At 37.0% G+C, this 22,507-nt stretch overlaps 1 protein-coding gene and 1 non-coding gene across 2 annotated transcripts in view; both read right to left on the reverse strand.

Annotated features, from left to right (window-relative positions):
* Positions 1-22,507, reverse strand: part of SGCZ (sarcoglycan zeta) — a 741,877-nt gene that overhangs the window by 367,838 nt on the left and 351,532 nt on the right. The gene's annotated exons all lie outside the window — the stretch shown is intronic.
* Positions 7,963-8,069, reverse strand: LOC126066161 (U6 spliceosomal RNA). Its single transcript, XR_007515017.1, has one exon. It is a non-coding gene; the product is annotated as a U6 spliceosomal RNA (small nuclear RNA).

The following is a 22,507-nucleotide window of genomic DNA, read 5'->3' on the forward strand; positions in this document are numbered from 1 at the left end:
ATGTACTACCTGTAGAGGTAAATTAAGTGGCCAGTGAAATTATTTCAGGTAATGACATTAAAAGTCTTTGGTTTGCATAAAGAAAAATCTATTTCCGGCAATATTTGTTTCCATGCTTTCTTAGTATTTCACATAGAAACCCTGTTTTATGTAACTCATAAGCACATTACTGATTTCTCACACCTCCTCCAAAAAAAAAAAAGAGCTATTGGAGAAATTAGCAAAGTTTTGGGCCAAACTTACCCCTCTAAAGCCATTGCTATCGAGTTGACAGAGTAGAACTGCCCCATAGGGTTCCCAAGGCTGTAATCTTTAAGGAAGCAGGCTGCCACATCTTTCTCCCACAGAGCAGCTGGTGGGTTCCAACTGCTGACCATTTGCTTAGCAGCTGAGCACTAAACCACTGTGCCAACAGGGCTCCAGTATCCCTCTACTTGGGATTAAATGGCTTTTTTTTTTTTTTTTTTTTTGCTTTCATCACATTTATCTTTCCTGTTACCTGTTATTTATGGCAGATGAAATTGGTTTCACATTTTAAAAATCAACCAGTACTGGTTTAAAATTTCCTTTAAAAATACATTTATTTAACTACAGGTACCAAATCAATTTAAAGCAGAACTCAGAAAATAGCATAAGCAGTACACAAATATGGAAAAAACAGTGAAGTCTGTAGAGAAATTACTAAAGTTAAGAATACATCATAATTTTAAAAGAATGAGATCTCCGATTAGACCAACAACTCAATGGGCAAACTCAGAGAAGTTGAGTTGGCTTGAACTGGAGGAATGTCGTCAGACACTGGAGTCCCCTGTAAAGGAATTTACCCAGAGTTCAGTGATCTCTAGGCTGGACTGGGCAGGAAGGACGCGAGGACGGTATGGGAGCAAGGGCAGCGGTGTATGCAGTTCTGTAAGTCTGCCAGGAGTAAGAGACTCCCCCGGAATTTGATGGGGAATGGTCACCGTCTGGTTGGGTGACCAGGCAGCTTCACAGGAGTATTCGATGCAGGTTTCACATAAGCTATAAAACTTTAATAAATGAAGAATAAGGCAGAGTGGTGGCATTTCAGGCAGCGAAAAGGCGCGGGAGCAGAAATGTGAAACTCGTAAAGCCTGTTTGGAGAAACTTGAAGAGCACAGAAAAATACGTGCAGGTAATTTCTTGAGAACCAGCACATCAAAGATATGAGAAGAAATGATAATAGAGAATATTATTTAAAAATAGGAGAGACTCGTTTGCAGCTGGAATTACAAAGGCTAATGTCCTTTTCTCGGAATATGGTTTCGCCTTTTATCAGCCCATTAATTATTTTTCTCATTTTGAACTACAGTAAACTAATTTTCTGCTTCAACATGGACATAAATTCATATTGAAGAGTGAAAGGTGGAGAACGTACAGTTTTGAAGCAGGAGGAGCAGCGCTTGCCCTATCAGATACTAAGATTTCCTGTAAAGCTGTTTAAAAGTGGGGTGGTGGTGATTCAGCGGTATATAATTATACTACTGTAATTTTTTTTTTATTACAACTGAGATTCCAGAAATAGAGTCATGTGTATGGCTAATTTGAAATGGCTGAGAATACCAAGTGTTGGGGAGAATATGTAGAAGCAGGAATTTTCCAAAAACTTCCCGTTAGAATATGAAAGGGTAGCACCACTTTAGAGAGCAATTAAGAAAATACCTGTTAAGCTGAAGACACAAATTCCCTATATCCCACAATTCTTCTATATTCACTATAGAAATCCCAACACTTATACAGGAAGAAGAAAAAAATATATATATATCTCAAACCCATTGCTGTCGAGTCGATTCCAACTCACAGCGACGCTATAGGACAGAGTAGAACTGCCCCACAGGGTTTCCAAGGAGCACCTGGTGGATTTGAACTGCTGACCTTTTTGTTAGCAGCTGACCTCTTAACCACTATGCCTCCAGGGTTTATATATATATATAAACACACACACATATATATGGCATTTAAAAAAAAATAGTTAAAAAAAAATAAATGTCCATAAATAAAGAAACATATATCTAAAAATTGTGGTATATTCAAAATTGGAATATCAAATCATTTTAATTTAAATTCACATTAAAATGATTTGAACTAGAACTACATGTAAGAACATTCGCAGGTCACAGACCATATAATGTTAAATGACAAAAACAAGAACACTCTATCAACATGTTCATATACATGTCTATACACACACGTAAGTTATCCTCACATCCATGAAAAGCAAAAGCATAAAAACCTGGGAAAGATGAATATATACTTATTTCACAATAGTTACTAGCTCCCTTCTCTCTGTGTGTGGAGCCCTGGTGGCACAGTTATTAAGAGCTAAGGCTGCTAACCAAAAGGTTGACAGTTCAAATCCACAGGTCACTCTTTGGAAGCCCTGTGGGGTCGTTCCACCCTGTTGCATAGGGTTGCTATGAATTGGATTTCACTTGAAGGCAAAGGGGTGGGGGACTGGTTTGAGTTTCTCTGTGAGTAACATTGGACATGAGATTTATGGTCTAGGCGCTTTTTCTGCAAAATGAGAAGAATTAAAATCCACCCAGGGTTGTTGTGAGCAGGGTATGACCACATATTGAAAATGCATACACAAATGTAAAGTAAAAACAAGATTGTAATTGAAAATGAGAGGAAAAAAAAATGATAGGTCAAATTTGTTTACCACTGTTCTATGAAAAAAGTTTATACTGAGTTCAAGAAAAGAAAACTGAAATTTGAAAATCAAGCCAAGAAAGAAGCTGGAAGACCAAGGGACTGAATAAAAGGCAACTGTGCAGAGCAATGAGGGAAAATGTAGTAGGGGTGAAAATTACTCATATATTTTTTTTAAGCTAAAGTAACCCTGATGGTGCACTGGTTAAGAGCTCGGCTGCTAACCAAAAGGTTGGCAATTTAAATCCACCACCCACTCCTTGGAAAAAAACCCTATGGGGCAGTTCTACTCTGAAATTGAATAAAATTATTCTAAGAGCCTATTTTGTACCCGTGAGGATTGGAATCCAGCAGCAGTCTCCTATAGTGACCTGGAGATAAGTGCAATCTCCTTGGAAAGCATCCAACTTCAGAGGAAGAAGTGTGTTTTAAGCAGGAGCAGACGCACATACCAAGACTGTGGCCGCCGCTCAACGCACGACTCGTCTGTCCCCCTTTGTAAGTTGAGCAACACAAAAACAGTGAACTCTGCCATCCTCTCACTGCAGGAAGGAGACGTCAAAGTGGAAAATTATTAATTATTCCTACTCATTAGATTTCCACTAGGTCATTTATTTAAAGGGTCATCACCAAAAAAAGCATTCTGTGAAGCTTAGTAATGTGGTATTAACATACTTCAGATTTCCTGTATTAAAAATATTTCAAGTAATGTTTTAAAAAATATAGTTCCAAATCTAAACTGGATATTTACATCTTGATTACAATTTCTCAATTGCCAGAAGAGATATTTAAATGAGGATGGATTACTAAACCAATCCTAATTGACTGTAAACCATGTCAAGTGTTTTTGAGAAACAGTCATTAACTAAACAAATGAACCCATTGTGCTATGGAGGTAGTTGCTGCTCAGTAAAAGGAAGTAAGTTTACTAAAAACCACTGGCTGCTTTTTTTTTTTTTGCTATATTATATAAATACTATATATTTTCCATTTTTACTTGATCTCACTTATTTTTAAGATTATCAAATTAACATCACAACTAATTTTGTTTCTAAGTACATTAAAATAAGAAAGAAAAAAAGAAACACTCCATTTTTAACGATAAATTATAATGATATTCCTCATCCAACCTCCAATCTACTCATAATACATGGTGTTATCTGAGTTTTGTGTTTTGTATTTGTCCTTCGTAGTTAAACAGGCCATGTCTCGCTCACTGATTATATTCTATTCACTTACATATTTCCATGGTCAAAGAGTGCTTGTCCCATGCAGATCCTCATGAAATACTTACTGCACAAACTAGGATATAAGTAAAAGAGTGTAATAGTTTCCAGTGCCAGCTTTCTATTTTCAGCAGAATGGCCTTAATATGCACCGCATTGATGTAAACCAGACAGTCAATAATGAGACTGGGAAATTATGCTAAACTTTCACAATCCTTATACACTTTTCCTTACCTATACCAAAAAAAAAACCAAACAAACCAAACCCATTGCCGTCAGGTCGATTCCAACTCATAGCGACCCTGTAGGACAGAGTAGAGCTGCTCCATAGAGTTTCCAAGAAACGGCTGGTGGATTCAAACTGCCAACTTTTTTGGTCAGCAGCTGTAGCTCTTAACCACTACACTACACCACCAGGGTTTCCTTACCTATACCATACCACCAGCTTGAATACTGATATCTATTTTTTCAAATTTCACAGGGAGGGAAGAGCAACATACATCTTGGGAATACTCATGCAGGTTTTGGTGATAAATTTTAGTGACAGATTCTGGTGATAGAAAGAGAGATAGCAAGGGACTAGTGACAAATTAAACCCAGATGTAGTCAAGACTAAGCAAAGTCTCAACTTCCATCCTGTCATCTCCTCGTGTGTACTTTTTTTTCCAAACCACACAAGGCCACCTCAGCCTTCCCCCAGGAGAAGCAGGGGACATTGTGACACCCACCAGTTAGCAGTAGACCAGCTAGCCAGTCTGTCACAGCTCTCTCTGCCCCATCCCTTTGCCATCTACCCACAATGCTCTTCAGGTATGAACCCCAGGTACAACAGTACAATATCTTGTTTTCTCTGACCACATGACTAAGTAACAAATCAGTTATTTCTCTGGAATTTCAAAGTAACACATTATTGCTCCACTCAGAAGTAGTTTTCGAGATATAGAAAAGTGAATATCATTTAATTAGAGTTAATGTTAATACATATGAACATTAAAATGGTTATGAATTCTAGGAGAAACTATGAGATGATTTTTATTTTAATTCAGAAATGCATAAGGAGGTATATGACTTGTAATCTAAGTGAATTTCTTCAAAAAGATTCATGAATATAGGTGAACGAAATTTGGATTCATTATCCCATAAAAGAAAAAAAAATCCTGATTTATAAGGATCTAAAATGGTCACTGGAGCCCAGCTGTCAGAGTGGTGAAGAGCTTGGCTGCTAACCAAAAGGCTGGCAGTTCGAATCCACCAGCCCCTCCTTGGAAACCCTATGGGGCAGTTCTACTCTTTTCTGTAGGGTTACTGTGAGTTGGAATCAACTCGACAGCAATAGGTTTGGCTTTGGGTTTTTCAGAACGGTCACTATCTCTCTATACCAGCATAATGTGCAAAACTTAATCTTCACCAAATAATATCCCATTTATGGATTTTCCACAATTTAATTGTTGAAAATCTGTGCCGTCCGTGTGTGTGTGTGGATTGCTCTTTTCTTACTCTACCATTTACTCTAGGATCTTGGGAAGGATGCATTCCCCACTTGCAGTTATCCAGATCTAATAACCACAACGAAATGCACTTTGCCTTTATCCCTAACAATCTCATTATTGACACATAGCAAGCTCACAGTGAATGCTTAAATAATTAATTTTGGTTTGGTCCCCAGCAAAGGGAAGAGCAAGGAAAATATTTAGAACTTATGCCAATTCATCGTTTTTTATTTATACTCTATTACCTAAAATGTCAACAACCAGTGTTACCAAAGTCATCTCAAGTGCGGAGTGCTTTACTAAATAATCCGCTCTTTCAAAACACAAAGCAACGAAAGTGTTTAAACATGTTTAAGTATTTAGATAATACCAACTGAAGTGTCACATGTATATGAATTAACCAATTATAAAACAGAGACCCTTTCAGAAAAGCATGTCCTCATTCTTCCTTTCCAAACTCATACCGAGTCACTGATCCCCGTTCTATACCCTTAACCCTGCCTCCATCAAGCATTGCATCTTGAATTTCTTTTCTTTTTTCTGGTTCAAATGAAGGCGGTCAGGCCATTGGTAGATATTGAAGTAAAGCACTGATTCTGTACATTATTAAAATCAGTGAAACTTTCGGAAAACCATGTAAAATATGGCAATATGAGAATATTGTGTAAAGTAGATTTCTAGAAGTTACTTATTTACTGCTTTTGTGTCCTGTATCTTCAGTTTAGTCAAATTGCCCCCATTGTGCTCTGCTTCCGAGGCAATTCAATTGATGAGAGTTCTGGGCAAAGGAAATTAGTTGAGACTAAGGGAATTTTTTTTTTTTTTTTTTTAGGGAATAGCTTAAGGTAACATGATAAATACGTGCATAGCATGTCCACAGGTGCCATAGTTTGTTGGTAATGGTGTTTTTTCCTCTTGGATTGCTTTTATAAATAGTTTAGGCACAGTTCTTCATCTAGCTGGACAAAGAGACTGAAAAATCCTTACAAATTTTCCTGAGTCGAAGCAGATGTTATACACGCCAGAGGGTGCTATGGTTTCAGAGGAGGGAGTATTTTTGTTGCATTGGGTACCTGTGGTTGTCCGCTGAAATGATTTCAGGCGCAGTTAACTACGAGTGGTTTTGAAATACTGCGGGTCTGTTTGACAGTATACTGGAGCAGAGCTGTTTACTACCTCCGAACACAAGGACAGTATGAACAAACAGTGGAGGAGAAAGACAGGCCTAATTAAAAAAAAAAAAAAATCACAAACACAGAATGTGCAGTTAAACTGTGGAAGGGAAAGGCAAGAGAGCCAAATAGTAAACTGGGTAAACATGAGGGAAAAAAATTATAGGACAATAATTTTTTAAAATAGTATTATTATCTAATCCCTCAGAATAATTTTCAAAATCAATACTAAAATGAGTTCTAGAATTAAGTGCTAATTTCAATTATGACTTCTCATTTTCATTTAGATAAACATCTAAGGAAGTTTTAAGGAAAGCATCTTGGAAGTTTAAAAAGAAATGGATAACAACTTAAAAATGGAAACCTTCGAAAACACTAAATGTTAATTTAGAAATCATGAAATGATAAACCTACTCAGTGTATTAAAATCAGTCTTGTAATAATTATCTGAAGAAATTTTTTTACCAGAAATATTTAGAGGTGAACGATGGTATAAATAGAACAGCATATACACAGAGGAAAATTAACTACTGCAACTTGATTTCTTAAAAATTAGAGTGACTTTTTTTATTATTATTATTTTATTTATTGTGCTTTAAGTGAAAGTTTACAAATCAAGTCAGTTTCTCATACAAAAACTTAAACACACCTTGTTATGTGCTCCTAGCTGCTCTCCCTCTAAGGAGACAGCACACTTCTCCTCTTCACCCTGTACTCCCCGTGCCCATTCAACCAGCTCCTGTCCCCCTCTGCCTTCTCATCTCCCCTCCAGACAGGAGCTCCCCACATAGTCTCATGTGTCTACTTGAGCCAAGAAGCTCACTCCTTACCAGTATCACTTTCTGTCTTATACTCCAGTCCAATCCCTGTCTGAAGAGTTGGCTTTGGGGATGGTTCCAGCCTTGGGCTAACAGAAGGTCTGGGGATCATGACCTCCAGGGTCCCTCGTTTCAGTCAACCATTAAGTCTGGTCTTTTAAAGAGAATTTGATGTCTGCATCCCACTGTTTTCCTGCTCCATCATGAATTCTCTGTTGTGTTCCCTGTCAGGTCAGTCATTGGTGGTAGCTGGGCACCATCTAGTCCTTCCGGTCTTGGGCTGATGGAGTCTCTGGTTTATGTGGCCCTTTCTGTCTTTTGGGTTCATATTTACCTTGTGTCTTTGGTGTTCTTCATTCTCCGTTGCTCCAGGTGGGTGGGGACCAATTGATGCATCTTAGATGGCAGCTTGCTAGCGTTTAAGACCCCAGACGCCACTCAGCAAAGTGGGATGCAGAACGTTTTCTTAAAAGATTTTATTATGCCAATGGACCTAGGTGTCCCCTGAAACCATGGTCCCCAGACCCCGTCCCTGCTACTCTGGCCTTTGAAGTGTTTGGTTATATCCAGGAAACTTCTTTGTTTTAAAAATATGGAGCACTTCAAGCATTTGCGTGTCATCCTCACGCAGGGACCATGCTAATCTTTTCTGTATCGTTCCAACTTTAATATATGTGCTGCCCAGGCGAGCACCAGAGTGACCTTTATTAATAAGTGAATTAAAATAAAACAATAGTTTCAAAATTTTGGTATGTAATTATTACATGATCAATTCATTCATAAAAAATGCTTTAAAAATGTTATAGGGCATCTGGGGTCTTAAATGCTAACAAGCGGCCATCTAAGATGCATCAATTGGTCTCAACCCACCTGGATCAAAAGAGAATGAAGAACACCACGGTCACACGATAACTATGAGCCCAAGAGACAGAAAGGGCCACAGGAACCAGAGACTTACATCATCCTGAGACCAGAAGAACTAGATGGTGCCTGGCCACAACCGATGACTGCCCTGACAGGGAGCACAACAGAGGACCCCTGAGGGAGCAGGAGATCAGTGGGATGCAGACCCCAAATTCTCATAAAAAGACCAGACCTAATGGTCTGACTGAGACTAGAAGAATCCCGGCGGTCATGGTCCCCAAACCTTCTGTTGGCACAGGACAGGAACCATTCCCGAAGACAACTCATCAGACATGGAAGGGACTGGACAGTGGGTAGGAGAGAGATGCTGATGAAGAGTGAGCTATTTGTATCAGGTGGACACTTGAGACTGTGTTGGCATCTCCTGTCTGGAGGGGGGATAGGAGGATAGAGAGAGTTGGAAGCTGGCAAAATTGTCACGGAAGGAGAGACTGGAAGGGCTGACTCATTACGGGGAGAGCAAGTGGGAGTATGGAGTAAGGTGTAAATAAACTTATATGTGACACTAAAAAAAAATTTTTTTCTAGGAGAAGTTTAACATGAGGATGGCCAGTTGGTTATACCGCACATGCCAATTCCGATCAATTTGCAGTAGCTGCCTGGAGAGATGGATGGAGGGGCGTCTCCCAGCCTCTGGTGGGGAGGAATGCCATGAGTGATTAGGGTACGTAAGGCTGACTCACTCACAATCTGCTCGTATTTGCCATCCTTTCTCACTTTCAAGGAGAACTAAGTTGAACATCAACGCTATAATTTCAAAAGAAAACTTTTTTTTTTCAGAATCTTATCTACTCTACCACACACCCACACAAACCCTGTGAGGTAGAAAACTACTCTTCTAAAATAGTATAATTCCAAGGCTAGGGAATGAGTCATCTCAAATGTCTGTAGCTATTTTTTTTTTCCCACAGTGCTCAATGTACATTATTGACTGAGTATATTGGAGTCTAAGCTCATCATAAACTTTCAATGCCCACAGAGTGAGACGACAGCCTCGTGGGAATGTCATAAACTACACTGGCTTTCCTCACACAGACAGAATGACTAATGTTTTGTATAATGTTGCTTCAGAGTCTAAATAGCTTCACCAAGAGCTACTGTTCTTTATTAGAGATGAAAGCAAAGTGCTTCCTACAACTCTGCAAACTGCCAACTATGCCAGAACACACGTGATACAGTTGAAGATATTGAAGTAATGGAAATAAATCAAATGAAATTAGAGAATAAAGAGCAAAACTAGAGTATACAACCTCGAAAGTAGCTTTACTTAGTCTGATGGATTTTCATATGCATTACTACAAGTGAAGTGTTATATGCAAATATGCATACATAAACAATATATAATAACATAATCATACATATGTAATAACCTATAACCATACATATTATTCAGACATAACTCTTTTGCAAATTATCACACTCTTTCATAATTCAAGAAAAGACCAAAAATCTTCTGTGGTTATATTGGTCATTTTATGCTTGTCAGGGAGGAAAACTATTAACTATTCATCAATAGGAGCCCTGGTGATGGAGTGGTTAAGAGCTTGGCTGCCAACCAAAATGTAGGCAGTTCCAATCCACCAGCCACTCTTTGGGAACCATATGGGGCAGATGTACTCCATCCCATAGGGTCACTAGGAGTCAGAATCTACTTGACAGCAACGGGTTTGGTTTTTGGTCTTTAGAAATAAGCATGACTATCATCTATATTCAAAGGTGCCCTGGTGGCGTAGTGGTTAAAATGCTCGGGTGCCAACCCCACCAGTCACTTCACGGGAGAAAGATGTAGCAGTCTGTTTCCGTAAAGACTACAGCCTTTCAAACCCTATGGGGTACTTCTACTCTGTCTTGTAGGGTCGTTATGAGTCAGAATCACCTGGACTGCAGTGGGTTTGGTTTGAATCATCTGTATTCAGTTATTATCTCCAAGTTACCTATATTTTGTTCCAAAATAATTTATATGAAAAAATAGATAGATCAATTAACACATAATTTTACTATCATTCAATTTATTTAGACCCTTTCATTCTCTTAAAAATTTTATTTTCCCTTTTTGAGATATGCATGTATGTAAGATTACTTAAATTATTTCTGTAACAGACCAGACTATTAAACATAACATTTTATATATATATATATATTTTTTTTTTATATATATATGTTTCTTTTTTCTTTTTGAGCATGATTTTCTGAGGGATAGAAGAGTATAAAGTCCTTGTTTCTTAGGGAGTTCACAATCTATTCAAATATTTAAAATGTTAATATAAAGTTTGATCTCGGTACCTCATAAGTGCTACAGATCGCATATACTTAAGTGTCAGAGTGGTAAAAATTACTGAGTGTTACAAACGAAAGGGAAGATGTGGAGACAAAAATGGGTTAGAAGCGGGCTTTGAAAGCTCAGTAGAACCCAGGTAGATCATCAGAGAGGGAAGATATGACTCTCACGGAGCTGGAAGCACAGACAATGGGAAAGGGGATAGAGGCTGGAATAATCCAGAGACCACTGAGTGAGAAGTGGGTTAAGAATTAGTACGCAATCACATTTTACAACGTAGGTTTAGATTAGACCATGGAGGGCTTACATGTTAGGCTAAGAATTGTAAACTTCGTGATGGCAATATATGTATGTGTAAAGGAAAACGGAGGATCTTGAGCTAGTGACCAAATCAATGTAATGAAAATATTTTGAATATTAATATAAGGAAAGGGGAAGGGGAGAGAGGTGAGCAAATAGACAAAAGAGAACGAGACAATTGCAAAGTATTAGATTATTAAGCAATTTGATTTTGAGCAAAGACAGTGACAGTGACTATAGAAAGGGTTGTGAGTCGTTTAGGGTCAACATCATGCTGATTTTAATTTTGTGTTCACAGTTCCTAGTCTAGTACCTACAATATAGTAGAATGCCATAATCTACAAAGAAAGAAGGTACAATGACACCCATTTTCACAAGAGGAAACAAGATAAGTGAGGCTAGGAAATCTATTCCAAGTCATTCAACAAGCAAATGATGAGAGATAACTTAGCAACTGAGTTTGTATAAATCCTGAACTCAAGTATTTTCACAATATTGGGCTGTAGGAAATAAGGAGAAACTTTTATAGGGTAAGGATGCTTAAAAGTCACAAAGGAAATGGAAAAGTGTTCTGAGACGGTCTGTATTTAAGTGATGCCCTGAATTTAGATACTCTCTACCAATATACATTAGGTTTTAGTTAGGATAACAAGGTAATTTTCAGTAAAATTTAACTTCAGCATTTAATGTACATCTCAAAAAAATACCCTATTGATATAGCTCCTCTCCATCCCCCAAAAATAAAGCCACAAAGTGTTTTGTGTTTGCATCTGTATTATTCATCGTAAATCTTCTGCTGTAGTTCAGTTACAGACACATAGTAGATATTTAACAGTTTTGAATGAATAAAACTTTACAATATGAAAATAATTTTATATTTCAGTTTCCATTATTGGCCTAGACCCCTTGCTGTTTTTCACGTTTTTATTTTAGGGCTACTTTATATTCCAGTATATTATGACTCTCGTATTATGCAGACAGTATTTCTTCAAAGGTTGAAATACCAACAATTGTTAAGAGAGTTGAAATGGATGCAAGGCATTTAAAGTTTTACCCTTATCCAATAAGAGTCATTATTTTATAAGAAACATGAAAGGTGCATTCTCTTAAATAGAAAATATAATTACCATTGAAATTAATGATGCACGATTATTTCAATAGTTAACTAAGGAATGTGTACATATTCTTGATATATTTGATACACAGAGATTAATTACACATTACTACCAGAAAAACAAAACAGATAATAGGAATCAATGAAAACAAAGCAAAGGGTTCAAATGCTTGTCAATTCTGTATACTAACAAATTACGAGTATCCTAAGAAGAGAATTTAAATCACCCAGGACCACCTACACAACAGTTAAGATGATGACCACATGGTGGACTTTATTTCAATTTGTTCAGCTGAAGAAAATCCAAATAAGTCCTCATGAATGCAAAGTAATGGGTTCTTAGCAAAGTAAAGATACTATATAAAGCATCTCAGAAAGTCTAATTCTCATAATCAAAATGGCATATCCAAGTGTGTACTATAGTTATATTAGAAAAGTAGTACTATTTATCATTATAATTTCTTCCTAAGAACCTGTAGTTTTAGCATTATGTATAACAATTCCAAAATTATTTATGATTTTTTAATTTTTTTTTTTTTTTTTTAGCAAATTCCCTTAACTGCCACTAAGCTAGGAAATAAAGAGAAAGAAATATCTTGACAGGTCAAATAGTTTTCCACCACCTGCTTTAATTAAAAAATTGTACAAGGTCATGTCTTTACACCACGTAGAACAAAGTGAATGTCAAGGTATTGAAATGCATTATAATACATAGTTTAGAACATTAAACTGTCTACAAAATATCTTTGTAAAATTTGTTAATGCATAGAAAAAAATAAACTTTGCTCTTTAGTATTCATTTCATTTTGGCAACAGAGAGGCAATTGTTAAAGTTAGACACAAGCATTATAGATTTAGTATGTGCAGCCTCTAATAAATATTCCATGTATCCTTCCTTCCATAATTAGATTTACCAAATGGCTAAATGATGATAGGGTTCAAATTATACTCAACAGACGGTATGATAAAATTTTCTATGAAATCATGTGACCTTTAAAGGAAAGTTTAATAACAGAAAACAGAAATAATAGAACAGAAAATATACTAGAAAACCGTCAATAAATACGATAAAATGAAATTACCTACCCTTGCCTTTGCAGTTAAAAATTAAAAACAAGCAGTGACAACAAAGACGGAGGCAAAGTGATCTGTGCTGCGTTTATAAATCTGGAAAATTTTTTCAATATATGAGACAAACAATTGATCAGTTACACTTCTGACAATAGCAGCAATAGCAGGCCTTTTAGTTACTCAGCATTGTGGACAACTATTTTAAGATAAGCCAGAACCTTGTGTGTATTTTCTTATTGAAATGTTAACTGCTCATGTCATTTTAACTAGCTGCAGAGTGACAGCTTTATAGAAGCGCCTCTTAGATCTTGCAGCCATCAACCGAATGGATGCACCCAATCTAATAGGAAACAGATCTTGTATGTGATCTCTATTTCATCAGTTCCATAATGTCTTAGGTCACTGATTTTTAAATGATGTTCAATTCTAAGTGTAGTCCAAAACTCAGTAAGACTGAACTGACGATAACAATAATAATAAAACTCCCTTTTTTAACCTGTCCATAGCAACTTGCATTAAAATAATCCAGCTAGCAGTTTTGCTACTAGGGTTTGCAAAAATATTATGCTACAAATAGATTTATTAGACAAGTTTATAAGAGACTCACAATGACATACATTGCTCCCTTATCAATTGTATAGACTATTCATGGATCACATCTCTTAGTGGCTCACAATTTAAAAGAAAGATGTTTAGAATATTGGACAATAAGCCAGTGATTTTTTTTTTTTTTATAAAGGATTCCTAGAATGTATATATAGAGAGAGAGAGAAGCCCTGGTGGCACAGTGGTTAAGAGCTTGGTTGCTAAACAAAAACCTGTTAGTTCAATTCCACCAGCCGCTCCTTGGAAACCCTATGGGGCAGTTCTACTTGTCCTATAGGGTCACTATGAGCTGGAATCGACTGGACAGCAACGGGTTAAAAAACCAAAAACCAAACCCACTGCTGTCCAGTTGATTCCGACTCATAGTGACCCTATAGGACAGAGTAGAATTGCCCCATAGGGTTTCCAAGGAGCGGCTGGTGGAATTGAACTAACAGGTTTTTGTTTAGCAACCAAGCTCTTAACCACTGTGCCACCAGGGCTTCTCTCTCTCTCTATATATACATTCTAGGAATCCTTTATAAAAAAAAAAAAAAGGAGCGCCTGGCGGATTTGAACTGCCAACCTCTTGGTTAAGTGCTACAACTCTTAACCACTACACCACCACAGTTTCCAGCAATGGGTTACATATACATATGTGTGCGTGTGTGTGTGTGTCTGTCTGTCTGTGTGCACGTGCGTGCGTGTGTATAATTGTATACCTTTTATTAGAGATCAAGAATTCAGGTCGCACAGGCTTTTTAGTAAGAATTTTGTATCTGTGCCATCACACATAATTGGAACATGATAAAATTTTAAGGACCCCTGAGACTATTTCCCTCAAACTCCCTTTCAGTCTGGAACTGAAGCCACTCCTGGATGTCACCTTTCAACTAAATGATAGATTGGCTTATAAAATACACAGTAACACTGGTGGGGAATGCGCTTCATAGAACAATCAGCTATACAGACCAAATGGGCAACATTTCCCCAAAAGCAAAGATGAGAAAGCAAGGACGGGCAGGGAAAATAGAGGGATGGAAATGGGGAGTGTGCTGACGCTTGCAGAGAGTGGCCAATGTCACTGAACAATTCGTGTTTAAATTGTTGAGTGGAGAACTACACTACTGTGTAAACCTTCACCTAAAACGGAATTGGAAAAAAAAATTAAGGAAAGGTCATCAATTACCTAGAAGAAAGGAGACTGCCTCATCCATCTCCTAGAAACCTCTATCCATCTTGAACCAAGTGGGTTTGCATAAACCTAAGACCAGGAAACAGTATACCTGATTTAAGGTTTGCCATGCGAGCACTAAGCAGAAGAACCAAAATGGAAGACTTCTGGGTTAAGACAACTAAGACATTTCAAATTTTACAACACAGGAATACGTACCATGTTTGAAAGTGAACCTAAGAAGTTGTATTATACTCTTTATTCAACAAATAATTTTATAATCACAACAGTAAACACTAACAATAAATTAGTTCGCCGGTTAAGTACAGGAGAAAGAAGATGAATAAATAAGTAAAAAAAAAAATATAGATTGGTTAGTAGTAATGTCCTTAATACATAAACAGGAGTTTAAGAAAAAATGATAAAGATGTTTCAGAGAGGGAGTGAAGACTACTATTTTGGATGATCAAGGAGGGTTTTATAAAATATGTAATAAAAGAAATAAAAAGAGAGAAAGAAGGACAAAAGAAAAGTGAGGAAGAAAGAAAAAAAAGAAATGAGTTTTATGTTGTTATTGCACTGTCCATACCTCTACTGCATTTAGAGTGTCATCAATTAAATTGATCCTCTGAAATTCGAAGCACCCATCTTTGGTTCTAGTCTCTAGAATATCACCTCTGACTGTGACATAGAAAACTTGTCAGGTTTATGTGGTGATCCTAAAATATGCTGCATCCTATTTTTTTTTTTTTATTGTTGTTGGTGTTGTTAGGTGCCATCGAGTTGGTTCCGACTCATAGCGACCCTATGCACAACAGAACGGTCCTGCGCCATCCTCACAATCGTTGTTATGCCTGAGCTCATTGTTGCAGCCACTGTATCAGTCCACCTCGTTGAGGGTCTTCCTCTTTTCCACTGACCCCGTACTCTGCCATGCATGATGTCCTTCTCCAGGGACTGATCCCTCCTGACAACATGTCCAAAGTATGTAAGATCCTATTTTTTTTTTCTCTTTCATAACTAAAATACCCATTCTTTTTTCATTATTCTACCAATTTTGAGATGTTTGTTGGATGTAGCATCAGATTGGCATGGTTAATATTTTATTCAAAATATGCACTTTAATATATAACTTACAGAGTCAGGACTCACTGAATAATAATAGGAACCAAATTTAATGATGTACTAAAAATGTGTGAAGACAAAACAATATTAGATTTAAGCACTATAGCTTTAGAATCACAAAAAGAAAAAATGAGTTTCATTACTAGATTGTTTTTGACAAGTAATCTCTGAACACGTCACTTGATCTCTTTATATTTCATATTTCTTATGAGGAAAATGCAAGACTGATCTCAAAACCTTAGTAAGTGTTATTATTACACACGGTACCATTAATTGCTTTTAATTTTTTGTGGGAGTGGAGCAGAGGTAGAATTTCTTCTAATGAAGTACAACTGCAAATATTTATAAGAAACTTATAGAGAAAAAAGATAATATATAGAGCGCAGCCTGGTTTACCAGGAAGATGTATATGGATAAACTTTGAAATGAATTACTGAACTTCTTTGTTTTACATAAGTGGAAATTGAGGTCAAGACGAAATCTTCCACAAGTTGCTCAGGTGGATTTGGCATCGACAGAATCGGGAACCAACATTTTACTGTAGTATTCTTTCTAGACTCTTTAATTCCTTTCTTCCCAAGGTAAGAGTAATCTGATGGTTACAGGAGGCACCTCGCTGATCGTGTTACCCCGTGTGTGCACTGCAGGAAGAATTGCCTTTTCAAAGAGGTAAAGAGCACTCTTTGGTGAGAATACACTTCCACTAACCAAGAATCAAGTATTTGCATAGTTTTACTTCATTCATGAACACTACGTTATACACTCTTTGAATCCAAGAAGAATCATACTACATTTAAATTCCTTATGGTCTAGTGGAAACTCTGGTGGTGTAGCGGTTAAGAGCTATGGCTGTTAACTAAAAGGTCAGCAGTTCAAATCTACCAGGCGCTCCTTGGAAACTATGGGGCAGCTCTACTCTATCCTATAGGGTTGCTATGAGTTGGAATTGACTCGGTGGCAATGGGTTTTTTATGGTCTAGTAGGAAAAAGAAGATGAATAAATAAATAAGAATAATATAGATTGGTTAGTAGTAATGCCCTTAATATATAAAGAGGAGTTTAAGAAAAAATGATAAATGTGTTTCAGAGAGGGAGCAATGACTACTATTTTGGATGATCAAGGAGGGTTTTATAAAATGCATAAGGACTAAATTTTAATTGGCCAAGAAACATCATTTTCTCTGTCCCAGTGCTTGTGTAGTGCTGTAGAGTGCACTAAGAAAATGGATTAAAATCAAAGCATTACTATTTGAATATCATATATCATGTTTATCCTTTGATATTATAGTTTTCATATTTTTTTATAATTACAATAGTGTACTAGAGTTGGTTTTAAAGTTTATGAAAACAGAGCAAGTGCTGTGACATCATAATTTACAAAAAATAAAATTTCTAGAGACTTGTCCAGAGTCGTGTAATAGTAAATAAGAATGGGGAGCCAGGGTCATCTGACAAATCTCATGCACTATTCCTTTCTCTCGGAATAAATAGTGGCTATAACAACTCGACGGCACTGGGTTTTATAATAATAATGGACCCCTGGTAGCACAGCGGTTAATAACTACTGCTGCTGACCAAAAGGTGAGCAGTTTGACTCCACCAGGCGCTCCTTGGAAACCCTATGGGGCTGTTCTATTCTGTCCTATAAGGTTGCTATGAGTCAGAATCAGCCTGACAGCAATCGGTTTGGTTTTTTGATATTATAATAACAACACTGACTATAAATAATCAAAAGGAGTGCCATTATTTTAATAAAACTAGAACTCTATGGTCCAGTATTTTTTAATGTTTTAGATGTTTCTCTTGCTCTCCTGGGGACTGCAAGTCAGGTCTATTTACAAATTAAACAACACATTTTACTGGAATTCCTAACTTCAGTAATCAGTCCCCTTCTAAGCAAACCACTTGATACGTACAGTCATTTTATATTTCACATCATGATGCTCATTTCAAGAGCTTTTATATATGCTAGGTTTGCTATTAGTTGAGGCATATAAGCTTAATTAAAAAACACAAGAAATATTTTTAAAATGCTGTTTAGATTATAGAAAGGATTTTTATCCCCAATATGGAAATAATACACAAAATAGAATCTGTAATATAAGGATTTCAGTATTTCTTTTTATCCTAGAATTCATATATTAAAATCTTATAAAATATTAGCATAAAATGATGTTGCTTAATCTGTCAACATTTTTTCTAAATCATTTCACTAAGGATGTATTAACCCCCCCCAAAAAAACCTATTGCTGTCAAGTCGATTCTGACTCACAGTGACACTATGCATAAAAAATATGCATAGAAACGAAAAATAAAATTCCATGTTTTAACTCAAATTATGAAGTTTCCTGTATAATTTAATATTTGAAAGTTGATAAATTAGAGAAAACAAACTTTAGTCATTTAAAAAAAAAAGTACTTCTGACATTCATGTCAACAGGGCTTAAGTCAGCATGTCTCTTCTGGTAGTGCAATTTCCTTGGTTTTATGTTGTCAGTTATAATTCCACTTTCCTGCTAAGTCGATACAATTAGATTACTACAGGGACTTCATTACAGCCAGAGGGAGGACAGCAGCTGAGGTACACAGTTTTCTCCCTGTGATGCCAGTACTACTAAACAGTTATTAGAACAGTGGTCTACCAAGGGGCAATAAATGCTGCCATCTTAAAGATTGTCACACCATTATGTCATCTGACAAAACAAAGCAAAGACATTTAAAAAATGCTAATACAATGGAAATTTTGTTTTTCCCATCATTATGGTCTGGGAAGGTTATGACAAATAGTTTTTTTTTTTTTTTTCATTTATTCATTTAAACATAATTCTGAGTACATATTATCTCCAGGCCTTAGATTCCTAGTGAGGGAGTTAGAATTTATAGAGCTTTGATATGGCTCCAAATGACTCTGCAACAAGGAAGAAGAATGATGTATTTTTTCTTGATTAAATTGCTGTTTGCTCATAACAATACCAATTTCAGAACGAACGGTTACATCCTATTCTGACAGTCTGGTATTATTTCTTACCAACCTAGTTTTAAACGTATGTATGTTAGGATTCATATTCAGAATTCTCCTTTCAATTGGCATGTTAATTGACTGCTTTCTTTCTTAATTATACAAGGTTTATCTCTTCTGGGTTTTATGCTCTATTTTCTGCCATCTGTCTTGGTGTAATATATCTCATGCACATTATTGAGGCTTAAAAAAACCTGACATTTTATTGCATCCCTTATTCTAAAAAGCAACAAAATGTGTAAAAAAAAAAAAAAATTACACTTTCAAGAAAACAAATCAGACTAATAGTCACAAAACTTACAATTCTAAGACTTTTTTAGAGAAAAAATTCATTTTATTTTGCACTGATATTTAACTAAATTTTACAGAGTGCTTACTATGTGTCAGGCACTTAGGTGGGGTCTGAAATTACAAAATTATCGAAGGAAATGAAATAGTGTCTCCTAGGTGCTCATAGTTTAGCAAGAAATAGACTGCCACCAGTTGTGATGAGTCAATTCTGACTCAAGGCGGCTCCATGTGTGATCCATACGGCTTTCAGTGGCTGATTGCTTGGAAGTAGATCCCCAGGTCATTCTTTTGAGGCTGGACTAGAACCTCCAAACTTTCAGTTATCAGATAATTACAATGCAGCGTAATAAACCACCTTCCATGCTCTGTAGTCCACGGATGTAAATCCATTTATTATTACCTGTTGCCGCCAAGTTGATTCCGACTCATAATGACCCTAAAGGACAGAGTAGAACTGCCCCATAGGGTTTCCAAGGAGCACCTGGTGGATTTGAACTGCTGACCTTTCGCTTAGCAGCCATAGCTCTTAACCACTATGCCACCAGGTTTTCCCCATTTATTATTAGGTATTACAATTATCAGCTTCCCTGAGTGTGAGGTCTCTAGTGCGTAAATCTACTCCATTTTTTGTGTCTGTTGCCTCTGCATAGTGCCTTTCAGATAGGTTCTGAACTATCTTTGTGAAATAAATAATATCAACAACATCTGCCCTGTATGGTAGGCACACATCTATACTCCCTACGTCCCCTTCTGCCCCCCGCCAAAGATGTCCACAGCCCAATCCCCACAGCCTGAGAGAAAATGTTATCTTACATGGTAACAAGGAATCTTACATTCCTGTGAATAAGGTTAAGTTAACAACCTTGAGACGTGAAGACTATCCTGGATTATTGAGTGTACCCAATGTAACTAACCACAAGGCTCCTTATAAGAGAGAGACGGGGGACTTGTGCTAGTAGTAGGTCTGATGACAGAAGCAAGAGGTTGGAGTAATTTGAAGAAGAAGCCACTGGAGCACAGCCAGACTCTAGAAACTAAAAAAGGCAGGGAATGGATTCTCTCCTCTGAGCCTGCAGGAGAAACACAGACCTACTGAGACCTTGGTTTTAGATTTCTGGCCTCCAGAAGAGTAAGAAAATAAATCTGTGTTGTTTTGTGGTAATTCATGACAGCAGCAATAGGAAACTAATATAGCTGGTTTCCAAGAAAATGCCAAATTCAAGTGTTTTCTTTTGCTCTCATTCTATATCTGTTGACTTTGAGTTTGGAAAATGTGATGGTGGTAATAGTAGAGGTGCTTCCCAACACAGGAAAGCGTTTTACATGAAAATAAGAAAAGTTAAAGATGAAAGGTGAAAAAATACACATGGTCTCTAGAAGCTAATGAATCTTGGAACTTCCTACATATTGGAACATATTACACTGGATTGGATTCCATCCCAGAGTCACAAATTGCTACTTCAGGGAAATAGGCTGAATTTGGATACAGGGTTAATTATTCGAGGAGACAGAAGTTTGCAGATTTGAGTGTGCATCAGAATAATCTAGAGGGATTTTTCAAATCTATGTGGCTGGACCCCACCCCTGGAGTTTGGGATGGGGGGGCAAGAACTGGCATTTTTATCATCTCCTTTGATGATATTGATACAATTAGTGCAGGAACCAGACTTTGAAAAAGAGTGATGTAGTGAAAAAAAAAAAATATGGACCCCAGAAGACCTGGCTTCATATAGTATTTCTATAACTTTCCAACTATGCAGTCCCTTAAAGTCCAGTGACTTTGAGCTTCCTTTCTGTCCAAACAATCTCATAGGTGTGCTAGGATGATCAAATGGCACCATGGTTATGAAAATACAGGTTTTTACAAAGTCATATAAAAATATGTGACTATAATTAACAAAAGCCAGAACTTCATGCTTGTGGAGGAAACCCTGGTGGCATAGTCGTTAAGAGCTATGGCTGCTAACTAAAGGGTCAGCAGTTCAAATCCACCAGGCGCTCCTTGGGAACTCTAGGGGGCAGTTCTACTCTGTCCTTTAGGGTCTCTATGAGTCAGAATCAACTCGATGGCAACAGGTTTTTATGCTTATGGTAATGTTGCTTGATACTGTATCTAAATCGTTCTCTCTAAATGTATCTTGTAAATACTCATCTGCCATTTTTCAAGTTATCGATATGTATGTTGGTTATTTTTCAAATTAAAAAAAATGATGTATATGTGGGAGTGTGTGTAGAGAGTATAAGGATTATGTGGACTCAAATTGTCGCTATGAGTCAGAATCAACTTTATGACAGTGGGTTTTTGTTCTGTTTTGTTTTGTTTTTTTGGACTCTGGTGGTTCAAAGGTTGCTGATTTGAGGGCCAGACACTAGTTGTTTCAATTTAAGCCTTTTTTTTTCCTTTTAAGAATATTTTTGTGTACCTACTAGTAGATACTAGTAGATATGCGTTACAAAGGAAAGGAGATATTTGCCATAGGTATCAAATAATTGTTTTTGCATTTTTAACTTTCCCTATAATAATTTTATATTACTTCATCTAATTTTTGCTCTTTGTATCATAAAAATGACTTTATTTGCTTTTGAATTGCTTCCTAATTTACCACTCAAAAATTTTCTTAGCATCAATGATGATAAACGAAGCTGGGATTAGTTCCTGTCTTTGGAGTGCACCACGGGCTATTTTCTCCTACAGGACTACTGTCATCCACTACCCTTTATTTAATGCCCTTTGGGCAAGACTAAATACAAGTTATTAGATGCCATTTGAAAATAACTGAGTTTTTTTTTTTCAATAAATATTTCCTTAAAATCAAGGTCCATCCACACCTGGCAAGTTATCAAAACCAGTACATACATGTGTGTGAACTCACGTGCTCACACATGCATTAAAAAAAAAAAAAAAAAAAAAGCCTTTGCTGTCAAGTAGATTCTGACTCCTAGTGACTCCCGGTGGTGTGGTGGTTACATGCTACAGCTGCTAGCCAAAGGGTCAGCAGTTCAAATCCACCAGGCACTCCTTGGAAACTCTGTGGGGCAGTTCTACGCTGTCCTATAGGGTTGGAATTGACTCGACGGCACTGGGTTTGGTTTTGGGTTAGTGACCCTACAGGACAGCGTAGAACTGCCCCAGAAGGTTTCCAAGGTTCCAAGGAGTGGCTGGTGGATTCAAACAGCCGACCTTTTGGTTAGCAGCCAATTCTTAACCACTGTGCCACCAGGGCTCCACAAATATGTACATATGTGTGTG

The sequence above is a fragment of the Elephas maximus genome, chromosome 22 (assembly GCF_024166365.1).
Source record: "Elephas maximus indicus isolate mEleMax1 chromosome 22, mEleMax1 primary haplotype, whole genome shotgun sequence".
NCBI classification, from domain to species: domain Eukaryota; kingdom Metazoa; phylum Chordata; class Mammalia; order Proboscidea; family Elephantidae; genus Elephas; species Elephas maximus.